Consider the following 13,589-nt stretch of genomic DNA (forward strand, 5'->3'; position numbering starts at 1 on the left):
AAAAAAAAAATACAAGAAAATACGTTGCTGACAGTGGACTTTGAGGTTTCAAAGCTATGAACCATTCTAAGGTTCTCCCACTACACACACACATACACACACACCCTGCTTCATGCTTGAGGTTCAAACTGTGAGCCCTCAGCTTTCTCTTCCTGCCACTATGCCCTCTGCTTCAAGTGCCCACCACGATGCACTCTTGTCTCTCAGGAGACATAGTCCCAGTTAACTCTTATATAAGCTGCTTGGATTGTGGGGTTTTATCACAGCAATAGAGAGGTGATGGATACAGTCTTCATGGATGCATCATCTGTCTTCCTGGGGCTCCTTAAGGAAACTGCTTCAGTTCTCTATCCTCACAAAGGCTTGACCACTGCAAATTCCAGAACAACCCAAGTATCCTGACAAGTCTCTGGATTGAGGTGAGCTATCCAAGTGCCACAAGAAGGAGCTATCTTCTGGAGGCATCTGTAGGGTGGGTGGGACTCAGAGATCATTTCTTCACCCCTTACCCAGACTGACCAATGTCTAAACAGTGCAGAAATCACAACACATCAGTATTGTATTGTTCCAAGTGTTCTGACCTTGAGAGAGGCTCCGGAGCACACTTTCTCATAACTATGAGAGCCTCATATGAATTCTGAGATGCCAATGGTCAATATTTGTGAAGAGAAATCTGCTCTCTGAGAAACTAGGTTAGTTTATCCAAAGAAAGAATTACTACAGTAACCCTAATCTGATCCCAAGAACTGAGCCCAAATCACAACTCCACACCATCTTTGTCGACCTTTGACAGTTTAATGCTCTCCTACCTCAACCTTGACCTCAGGCTAACCCTTGGGAGTCTCCACAGCCCCCAGGGAGGTCTCTGCTTTTTCCTGTTTCCAGATGTCCCTCTGAATCCAATGCTCTGTATCTTGCCTGGACCAGAAGTCTTTGCATTTTAATAGGAAAAAAATATTTCAAATTGGATGCTGAATGAATTCCTTGCAAATGGTTTAACCATAGAGTGCTGACAATTCCTTTTACTTCCCCTAATGATGTCGAGTTTCTTAAATGTGTTTGGCAGTATACACATATCTTTCTTATGGGATTTTTTAATGTCCTTTGAACATGAACTCTTCTAAAAACTTCATTGTGCTTATTAGGTTTCAGCTTGAAATGCGGCTGGACCATTAATTTGTCCTTGGAGGGCCAAGGTTTGTCCAAGGAAGTAAAAAAAGAATATTTAAGTTGGGAGCTTTCCTAAATGCTGTGTGTGTCTTACAGGGCTAGGGTGATGGTTGTATAGTATTCTGGGATTGAGCTTCACACAGCTCAAGAACCTAAAATAATTAGATCTTTTCTTTACTTTCTTTAGCATCTGAAATGTTAATGGAAGCTTCATGCTATGCCTGTGCCTTTAGCACTCATGCCATTGAAGTCACCTCTTAGTCATTAATTTTTATGATAGTCCAAGCTTCTCAAGTCTGGCCAATCTATGACCTAGCATCAGGACGAAAGGAAACACTGCATCCTTGGAAACATCTGAGTGGGAAACAAGGCCCCTCTTCTAACACTAAAATCTCCATGAGCCTCACCTCGTTGGTGTGCTCCAGGATAACAAAAAGCCATGTGACAAAAGGCTGGCTTGCCAGTGAGCATCCAGGATCCTCTGGTCTCCACTTCCACAGGGCTGAGGTTGTGTTCTGAAGATGACACTTGAGGCTATCTTCTAGCCTCCATATGTGTGTACTCACACTCACAACTCACATACAAGGAAGAAAAAAAAATCCCCCTTGTATTTATCTGGAGCATCGGAGAGGAGCCTTCTGAAGAGGGAGAACCACTCCTGCCTTAATGACTTCTCCAGCAGCATCACCCCCAACATCACACAGTAACAAAAACTTTCAGGTGGATGATGAAGGAGGCAGTTTCGACCTGCAGTCAAGAGAAACAATAGTAAATAGACACAGACTGTGAGATGAGACAAACCTTACAGCTAGCATGCATGCATGCATGGGCTGTTAAACTGGCTGTTAAAATATGCTTGAAGACATAAAGAAAAAATACTGCCTAGTGAGCAGTGATTCTCAGGGAAATAAAAATCTAAATAAAAGAACCAAGCAGAAATTTAAGAAAAGACAAGTAGAACACCTACAATGGAAGAATTATTTGAACAATCAGATTAAAGTCAAATGAGACAATGGTCAGTGAATTCAATGAGAGAACCACATTATCCAGCGTTAAGAGCAGGGGGCAGATAAAATCAAATGCACAGACCCTTAGGCATCCGTGGGACACCAGTGTTCTGAGGCATATGTGTTTATGACACAGGGAAAGAAGACAGTAAGAGTGGGAGAAGAAAAGAATCTAAACAGGAAAATCAAAATTACCCCAAATTTAGATTTTTTTAAAAGATTTATTTATTTATTATATGTAAGTACACTGTAGCTGTCTTCAGATACTCCAGAAGAGGGAGTCAGATCTCGTTATGGATGGTTCAGAAGAGCAGTTGGGTACTCTTACCAACTGAGCCATCTCACCAGCCCCCAAATTTAGATTTTTAAAGACCCACCTACAATGGTAAGAAATGTAGCAAATCATTCATTATAAATAATAGCACCTCAAGGAAGATTTAGGTCTAAGTTCAGAAAAACAAAGACAATAAAAGCAATTTAGAAATGGAAAAATCAAAGTTACTCATTGTATTCAGAGGAATGATTCTGTTGATGTTCAGTTTCTCTGACAGAACAAAGGGATAAGTGTGTGTATGAGAGAGATTCTCAGATAAATGAAATAAGATGATCTGATGAGAAATAAAAGTGACGTAGTAAAAATACCTTATTAACACCAAAGGAAAAAAGAAATGAATAGACAATAGAATGATAACAAATAGCAATGTGGCTGACTTAAAACCAGCCACATTAAACACTAGGAAACTAAACCATGCTAATTAAAAGACAGAGATTATCCGGACTGGATACAGTAATGAACTAAAGAGGGTGAAGCAGAATTATGAGTTTGAGGTTAGCCTGGAAAACATAGCAAAATGAGGAGAGTCTACTTTATAATCAAACCCTCTTGTCTATAAGAGACACATTTTGAACAGGAATAGTGAAGTTGAAAGAAAGTGACATTAAGGCACACCAAACAGAGAACCATGGGCTGGAGCTATTGTAGGACACTTGGTAGGACACTTGAGTAGCATGGAGAAAGCCCTGGGTTTGGTTCTCAGCACTGCACAAACCACTGTGGCAGAGGCAGGAGGATCAGAAGTTTGAAGTCATTCTCAGTTATGTAGCAAGTTGATGGCCAGCCTGGGATACACAGAAGCCTGTTTCAAAATATATATACATACCACCAAGCTAATGGTATACACAAAAACTAGTGAATCTATATTAACACCAGAGAAGGTAGACTTTAAACTGGAGAGTGTTAATAATGATAAAGATGGAATAGTTCACAAAAGTGGAAGAATCAATTCAAAAGAAAGTCATGCAAATATTCGTGAGCTATTTGTATATATGCCTAGACCTTTCTCTCTCTACTCTTTATTTTTCATTTAGTATATACTGCTTATTATTCTGATTTTTAAAAGGATACTTCCAAAAGCATTATCTCAAAACACTACAGAACATTTTCATGTATCTATACCATGTCACATACCCTTCTGGATCACGATTTTACAGTAAACCATCTTCCCACAGAAATCATTTTTATATCTACTGTGGTTTTCACTTGGGAAAATGATTCTTATATTTATTTATCAAAGCCAATAATTATTCATGACTTTATTCTGTCTTACTAATCTTTACTTTGTAAACTTTAAACTATTTTAAACAAATACATAAACCCCTTGTCTAAGTCAGGGTTTCTATTCCTGCACAAACATCATGACCAAGAAGCAAATTGGGGAGGAAAGGGTTTATTCGGCTTACACTTCCACATTGCTGTTCACCACTGAAGGAAGTCAGGACTGGAACTCAGGCAGGTCAGGAAGCAGGAGCTAATGCAGAGGCCATGGAGGGATGTTCTTTACTGGCTTGCCTCCTCTGGCTTGCTCAGCCTGCTCTCTTATAGAACCAAGATTACCAGCCCAGAGATGGTCCCACCCACAAGGGGCCTTTCCCCCTTGATCACTAATTGAGGAAATGCCTTACAGTTGGATCTCATGGAGGCATTTCCTCAATTGAAGCTCCCTTCTATGTGGTAAGTCAAGCTGTGTCAAGTTGACACAAAACTAACCAGTACACCCCATATATATGGCTATGTATGAATGTATGTATGTATGTGGAGTATTTTAATATACAGCTCCATTGTGTGATATTCAGACTATTAAACATCTCTGCCTTCTCTTGCCTCTCAGTTCCTTCACAGCAGCACCTTACTTCTAAGTATTTCTCTGTGCTCAGGACCATGGAGAACACAGCTCAGCCTCCTTCAGCTTTCCAGCATCCATGTTCTGGATGACCTGGGACTAATGTCAGGACCAGAGGCATGGCGTTTGTATCTACTGCTCCCCCAGGAAGCTCAGTGGATGTTGTGCTTGGGTTCGGATCTCATTTCATCAGTGTGAGTGGGTCTAGAAATTATCTTGGATATCAACAGAGAAGACACAGAGATGCCCATGCCTGAGCGTGGGAAAACAAGGCTAGACAGGTAGAGAATCAGATTTCAAAACTGTGGCTCCTTCCTCAGTATGTGGTATTTATTTTTATTTCATTTACTTGGTGTATGGGATTTGAGTGTGTGTGTGTGTGTGTGTGTGTGCTTGCCCACTCAAGTTGAGTGCAGATGCCAAAGACTGATGTCAAGCTACCTCCTCAATCTCTTCTTCTCAATTTTATTTTTTGAGGCAAGGTCCCTCATTGAACCTGGAGCTTGTGTTTGCCCTAGGTCTCTGGCCATTGAGTCCCTAAGGACCCCCTGTCTCTGCCATAGCATTGAAGTTACAGGTGCCATATGTTGTGACACCCAGATTTGTAAGTGGGTATTGGGGAATCAAAACCTCACAGTTCCTCATGCTTTACGGATTTAACAATCTTTCCTCTTGTCCACAGTGACTTTTAGGAGTTCCTAGTCACTAAATAGTCAACAGCACCCCTAGTGGTCAGTCCACACAACATACGAAGACATGTTCTTATAAACACAATACATTTTTTGACACGTTCTTATAAACACAATATTTTTTTCTTTTTCAAAAAGAAAGGGTTCTAGTCTTAGAAAAGTAATCCTAACTGATGATACACATACAATCTCCTATCCATGCATGATGTAGTCTGAGAAACGGAATCCTAACTGATACACATACAATCTCCTATCCATGCATGGTGTAGTCTTAGAAACATAATCCTAACTGATACACATACAATCTCCTATCCATGCATGATGTAGTCTTAGAAACTTAATCCTAACGGATACACATGTAATCTCCTATCCTTGCATGATGTAGTCTTAGAAACGTAATCCTAACTGATACACATATAATCTCCTATCTATGCATGATGTAGTCTTAGAAACATAATCCTAACTGATACACATACAATCTCCTATCCATGCATGATGTAGTCTTAGAAACGTAATCCTAACTGATACACATATAATCTCCTATCCATGCATGATGTAGTCTGAGAAACGTAATCCTAACTGATACACATATAATCTCCTATCCATGCATGATATAGTCTTAGAAATGTAATCCTAACTGATACACATATAATCTCCTATCCATGCATGATGTAGTCTTAGAAGCTTAACCCTAACTGATACACATATAATCTCCTACCCATGCATGATGGCTGTTCTTAGTCGTCAAATTGACTACATCAAGAATTAATTAAAGTCCAAATGGCTGGGAACACCCATAGATATTTTTTTCTTAATTTGAATTGGGAAGACCACTTCGAATGTGAACATTTGAGATGGGAAGATCCACCTTTTATGTGAACCAAACCTTCTGCTGGCAGCCTGTATAAAGGCTATGGAAGAAGGAAGCCTGCTATTTTCCTGATTACTCTCGAGCTTGCTAACAAGTCCATTCCTTCACCGTCATTAGAGCCTATTTCTTTGGGATTCTGACATTTACTGACGACCAGCTGAGAGATCCAGTCTAATGGACTGAGCAACTACTCCATTCTTGTACCTTCTGTTCATAGGCAGCTGTTGTTGGATTAGCTGGACCACATCCTATGAATCATCCTAATAAATTTCCCGTGTGTGTGTGTGTGTGTGTGTGTGTGTGTGTGTGTGTGTTTATTCTGTTAGTTCTGTTCCTCTAGAGAACTAAAATGAGTTTACTAAACTGAGTTACTAAAATGAGCATTTACTAAAATGAGTTAGGGTGCACCTAGAACACCCTTAACACCTTTTTAGTGTCACTCATTTCACATCACACCATGAGTCATCTTATAATTCCTTCACACACACACCCATCCTTGAGATTAAAGAATAGGACTTTGAGATCTGTACGCTCGCATCCAGGCAAAGATACAATGCTTTAAATATATTGGGGAATGTTTGTATTTAATAGATGGAAAACTGCCGGAGGAACGGATCAGCAAATCCTGACTGGCAGAGTGACCCACGCATGCGCAACAGCGACTTCCACATTCGGCAACCTTGAAATCTGACTGATGCCTGGCGACAAATAACAACAGAGTGTGTGGCCAGAACAACTCGTTGGATGCTGCCAGCTTCAGGGAGTGAGACGTCATGAACCACTGGGGCACGAGTGGAGGATATAGAGGCACACCCCGATCCTGCAATAAACGAGTTTGCCACTGCTTCTCACCTGACTCCCAGAGTCTGTGTCATTGGTTGCGTGCCTTCTTACCCCCTACCCTCAAGGACCATCTCCAGGGGACAAAGACTAGGGCAACAGATGACTAAGTAAAATTCTTGGAAAGAATACATTGTGTATGAGTGTGCATGTTCACGCATGCACGCACGTGTGCATTGTCTAACCCTCTTAAATAATTATCACTCTTATGAAATACTATGATATTGAAGATAACAGAGAGATAGAAAACATGGCTCTTACATTTAGATGAAATTGGGGTATACACAGCAGTGTGGCTTTAAACTAGTCCTTATATTTAAATATCAACCTTTGTAATTGCAGATACTAAGTATACTGAAACTTTACTCTAAGTCAGTCATTTATGCCCGGAGACTTGGCATCAAAAACTCCCCTTTTGATCCTGAAACACACTTACAGGGCATCTATCTTTACAATTAAAAGAACTGGGGTTCATAGAAACTAAGTAGCTATCCAATGCTACACAGCTAGTGAGTGGCTATAGTGAATAATTAAGGCTCACTAAACATGTGTGCACATATGGTTTTCAGTCTTTCACATATATGTATGGGTGGATGTATGTGTGTATGCATGTATTTTGACAAGGACTCACTGTGTAGCTCAGCTGGCCTCAAAGTCTCAGCCATTCTTCCTCTGCCACTTGCAGAGTGGGATTATAGAACTGTGTTACTACACCTGCCTCCCAACCTCCTTTATGATAAGGTTCAGGCTGTATGACCTAGGTGATAAGCTCTGTGCTGTGATGTGTGTCACTGCTGGACGGAGACAGTGAAGACCTACTATGTTCTTTCACCTTTCTCCTTCTTGATGTGGGAAGACACATGTTGCAGAGTGTGGACTCTGCAATGAAGGGAGGGGGTCTCCCAGCTTGCATCTCATAAGTGAAAGATAAACATTGGCTGTGTTAATCCTCTATAATGCCAGAATTTGCCTGTTACTCTGGCTTATCCTGGGGAATGCAGTGACTAAGCTGGCCTTCTAACCAATCGCAGGTCAGCTCCACAGGTGGCTCTTATCCACTCACTACTGGCCGTGGTTGTCTTGGAAAGATGAGATGCATCCAGACACGGGTGGTGGAAGGCGATTCAAAATGGGGTTAAAGGACATAACTGAGCATTCTCTAGTGTGAGGCTGCGGAAGTGCCTCCATGCTAGGGTGGGTATGGAGACAGCTCCTGTGCAGATTAGGACTGAGGCTTCAGGGATCAGGCAACAGCTGGGACTCGGATGGAGCCAGCCATCGCTCCTTATCAAGCCCAAGTTCCCAATTCCTTCCCTGACTCTTTGGCCACAGACTAGTGATAGACAGCAGCTGGATTCTACCAGTAAATCGTTGGAACAGAAATGTGTGGCACGCTGAGCTCTGAAGCCTGAGCTGTTTATAGTGAGCTTGGGTGGGTTAGTCCTGTGACTGTGCACAGATGTGGTGCGAAACCACTTCAAAGTCTAGATTGATGTTGTGAGTTGTGTGATCAGCTACTTCATCCTCATGTCTGCTTGCTTAGCCTGTTGCTGTGCAAAACCATGGCTGAGATGGGGAAAGGAAATCCCTGCTTAGTTCTCCATGCATGAGATTCGAAGGGGAGAGAACAGATGACCTGCTCACGGGTCATCTCTGGCAGTGTGGGGAATGGCTGTGCTGTTGGTTTTCACCATCAGTTCGTGCCACTGGCGTGCTCCGTGGGGTTGAAAGAGCATCACGATTTATCACAAATTATGATCGGCACATCATAGTATGAAATACAGATGTCTGGCCTCAGGTATGCATACGAATGCTTCCTTACTATTGATGCTAAACAAGTCACTGCCAAAAATCTTATTTCCTCAACAAGGCCACAGAGATTAATCTCTGACCACCAAACCAAGCTACCCACACCCTGTGAGACCCAGAAAATATAAAAACTCAAGATGAAAAGGCTCAAAGCACCCATCCATCCATTTCTAGTGTTTAAGTGCCTTCTGTTAAATGGCTGCAACCTCTGCTCAAAGCTTAGATAACTACTTCAGTGATGACCAGCCCAGGTGGCAAGACAGAACACTGGTCCTGCTCCTGGCAAGTCCATCAAGATGAATTGGGTCATCTGCTTGAGTGACAGCCTATTGCTGCATATTTACAGCAAGCCCTGTGGGTTCTGGAAATAAGAGAAATAAATCCTGCCACAGTAATAGTCAGGCTTGCTCTGTCTGCTTGAATGGGAGAGAAAAACCACTACAGAAGAGAGCGGTTCTGTGCTTGTCTCTTGTAGATGCTAAGGGGATGTTTAATCTTGATGAGCTTCTCAGAGTCCCTACCTACCTCACAGGGACCCTGTAAGGATGTGCAGAAAGCCATGGCAAGCACTCAGGAAGCTGTCAGGAACTTCTTGTCTTCAGGCTGAGGATATGGCTCAGTGGGCTGGATTCTTGCTGTGCACACTCAGAAATCCGCATTCATATACCCAGGACTCACACCAAAAGTAGGAGTGGTGGTATATATATATATATATATATCACAGCATTTAGGAGGGAGACACAGGCAGATCTTGAGACTCCATGATCAGCCAGACTAGCCAAAATGGGAAGGAAGCTCCAGGTTCGGTGAGAGACCTTATCTCAAAATAATGATAACAACAACAACAACAATGTAGAGAGTGGTAGGAGAAGACCTCTGGGCTGCATTACACACAAGCTAGTGCACACACACACATGCACTCACGCATGCGCACGCATGCATGCATGCATATTCTCTCTCTCTTTCTTTCTCTCTCTCTCATCACCATTGTCATGAGCCTGCATGCAGTTATCCATATTACAAAGCACATTTTCATCTTCAAGACTATCTACTTTCTATCAACATGTCCCCAAGGGAAATGATGTTTGCCTATCCTGTGACCCTGAAATAAATCATTTTCTGTTATGGAGGGGACCGCACCCGAACATTCTGGAAGTGCTTCTGGCTGCTCTCTCCAGTGTTTCCTTCCCAGCTGTGCTCCTCACTCCATGGCCACCTTGTCTGAGTCACTACTGAACTGCATTTCCCGTGGTGATCTGCTGATGTCCTCACCAGACACCCAGGGGAGAGTGCAGAAGCACCTGAAGATCCCCCATGGCCTCAGCATCTTGGATTCAAGGCTACAAAATGGGAAAGCCAGCTAGGCTGGCTAGAGACACAGTTAGGAGCTCACATGACTTACTGAGAAGCCACCTCCCTCCCCCTGCACAACCCCCAGGCCTGATCACATTGGGCAGAAATGGGGAAGTGAGAGGCCCCAAGGACACAGACACACCAGGCTTGTCTCTATTGTGTGTCAATACTTCCTGTAGTAACTTAGCTTCTCCCAACCCGCCTGCCTCCTCCCTTCCTCTCCCCCGCCCCCAAGCACTAATTAGAATGTTTTGTCTGCTGGCCATCCCTTGCACAAACATATGCATGCACCCAACTCCCTTGGGAACCTCCAAAGCTCCATATGCCTCAGCTTCCTCCACCCACTTCTGTGGCCTGTTCTTACTGTGTGCAACCATGAATGAGGGTGAGCCTTTGCAGGTGGCTCATGCACACACACAGACATTCTGACTGCAGAACTGGGACCATGAACACAAACTTGAGCATAAACGGCAACACCAAAGACAAAAACAAACAAACAGACGAGAGGTCTAGCTGTGTTAGATTGAGAGAAGTTATATAATCCAAACATTTTCCCCATCTAAAGGAACAAGGAGTGTGGGGAGGACATATTCATAGAAGAGTTCAGAACATCAGGGTCCCCAGTGGGTTTGTCTGGTGACAGCCAGGAAAGGCAGAAGTAAAATTTCAAGAAAACGTGGTGCTAGAAACCTGCAAAACAATTTTCAGTAATTGATGCAGAAAAATGTAGACAGATGCATCACCTTTCACTGTTTTAAGGGAGCTTGGCAAATCCCAAAAAAATACAGATAGATAAATGGGAAGCTTTAGGAAAATAACATTCAAGGTAATGAAAGAGTAAGCAGAAAGGTGGAGAGCAAGGCTCCGGCAGAACCAGGAGCTGATCCAGCCCACAATCAAAAGATGCATCAGAGAACTCAACGCAGCCAGCTTGAGCAAGCAAAAGAAACAGTGTTCAAACTCAGACAGGTCACTTGAAATTAGCCAATCAAAAGAAAAAGAAGAAAATTAAATAGAAAAGAAAATTACAGAATGCATCGTGGTCCAGGCCCGAGTCCATGACATCCTAAGAAAGATAAGGCAGAGATCATGGCTAAGAAAGATGCTCTGGGTGGAAGATGTGTCCCCTAGAGGTTCATGTGTCAAGGGTTGGCCCTCAGAATGACAAGGTTGAGAGGTGATGGACTCTTTAGAAAGTGATCCCTACAGTAAAGTAAGCAAGTGACCGGGACAGTGCTTTTAGAAGGAATTAATTTAGTGTCCATCTGTCTACAACCCATATTCCTAGCTGTATCACCAAGTGTCTCTTTAGCGAAGCACAAAACACAAGGACAGGCAGATATGGAGTTGGACATTGCCATGAGGAGCTTGTATGGTAAGGCAAAACTGCTCTCCTACCAGGGCACCTCTGGCTGCATGACACCATCTTCTCTTCCTACCTACCTGTGTGCATGGGTCCTTTGAAATGCCCCCACACACCAGCCATATCATCAACACTAAAATGTCATTCATTTAACCTTCCTGGTTTGAAGTTTACAATGGTTCCTTAGATGAAGGGAGCATTATTCTACAAATCATGTTGATAACTAGTTAGCCCCGAGAACTCAGTCATGAGCTTCAGCACGTGCCAATTGCTGTGTTACTCACACTTGAAAGCTGGCCCGAGAACATGCGCAACATCTTTTAAAGGCTCCCTGGACCCATTCACCTCATCTGCAAAGTGCACACACCAGCACTGCTTTCCACCCCAGCCAGCGCTGTTAAGTGACTAGGATGAATCACAGTAGCCTCAGCTCTCTAGACAGCAGGTGCCAAACTGACCTTAAACCTGGAGTGGACATGGGGTGAGCAAGAACACACCACAAAATCGTCCACAGTCTATTCCCATGAGCCTCTGTGGACATTATTGGTTCATATTCCCAGCAATGTTTATTGAGTGTGAATCCCAGTGGCTCCATGGAGTCTGCGAATAGGACCATGATGAGTTTAAGGAGAGAGGAAGTTAGTGAGTCCACGAAGCTCACAGACCATGGTCTTAGGAACACGCAGGTCGTGCTCATGCATGGTCAGGACACTGAGTTTAGACAAGCCTTGTAAAGACTGTGTTGTACAAGAGGGTTTGAGGATGCATTCCAAGCCATAAACCTTGTGACAGCCATCTGCCTTCCAGGAAGGGAAGCATGGTGCTAAGGTGGAAGTGGTATGACCCTTTCTTTCCAAGGTCACTGCTCTGAGGTCTTCTCTCCACCATATGCTTGCTCCTCATCACGCCACTGTGTGCCCACCCGCCCACCCACCCACTGTCTAGAAGTGGTTTTCTGGTTCTCATTCTCCTACAGATCAGTCTGTCATGCTCTGAGCAGCCAGAGGCAGACTGTGTTACTTACTGTATGGGTCACTTTCTCATTGCTCTGACAAAACATCCTGAGAAAAGCAAGCAGGGGAAGGAAAGGCTAGCAGCTCGGGAGTACAGCCCATTATGATGGTGACCATGACAGTGGGAGTGGGAGGTAGCCAGTCACACCTCTTTAAAAATTTTCTAATCCTTTCAAATTGACATTTTAGTCCCACGTTTGCTAATGCCTAAAATCTTTCTCCATTTTAAAGGCCGAAAGTCTTATACATTCTTATTTAATGGCTGCATAGTGACAATATCACTGATATTAATTATAGAAATAGTAAAACCCTATGTGGATAAGTATGTAAATACACATAACCATACACATAATACAGAAATGTCATGTGACCTAGTATGTTTTAAGTATCTTATATAGATTTATTTAGCAGCCACAATGATCCTGTAGCATAGGGAACATTGACAAAGTCTACACATAATGTCTTAACTCCACAATCCTAAGACCTGGGGCTGAAGAGATGGCTCAGCAGTTAAGAGCACTTGCTGCTCTTCCAGAGAACCAGAGTACAGCACTCATCACCCGTGTCAGGCAGCTCATAATGGCCAGTAACTCCAAGCCATGCACTCCAGCATTCTCTTCTGGCATCCACAGGCACCAGTACACACACACACACACACACACACACACACACACACACAATCTCTTTTTTAAAAGCAAGAACTAAGGAGTCACTTACTCCAATCATTACAAATTACAGGCTGTTTTTCCTGTATCTCAGACACCACCCTCTGGGGCTTCCATGGGGTCCAGAACTCCATCTCTATAGCATGAAGGGAACCAAATTCTGTAGTACGACCATTCTTCCTAAGATTTTGTTCAGCAAACAGAGGCATTTGGCTGCTCTGAAACTGAAGACTTGGGTAGTTGAAGACTGTGATATTCACTAATGGATAAGCTGTTTCTGGATACTGGAATGGGGAAACAGAAGCAAAAAGCCAAGTGAGATTTGGAGAAAGATTGTAATGCTTTATTTAAAGCAAAGCAGATGTGTCCTGATATGCCAGCCCTAAGGTTTTGGAGACCAGGGTGGAAGGAATGAGAGAAGCCACAGTGTGGTTTTGAAGAACCCTTTGAGGGATGGAGAAGGCCTTGGATAGCTAAGAGAATGTTCAGAGGAAAAGACAGTGCTGGGAATTCACAGGAGCATCTCATGAATTGCCCACTGTGTGAAGAGATGGCTGACTTCCCCACTGTGTGAAGAGATGGCTGACTTCCCCACTGTGTGAAGAGATGGCTGACTTCCCCACTGTGTG

This window comes from Mus caroli, chromosome 17 (genome assembly GCF_900094665.2).
Source record: "Mus caroli chromosome 17, CAROLI_EIJ_v1.1, whole genome shotgun sequence".
In the NCBI taxonomy this organism is placed as follows: Eukaryota; Metazoa; Chordata; class Mammalia; order Rodentia; family Muridae; genus Mus; species Mus caroli.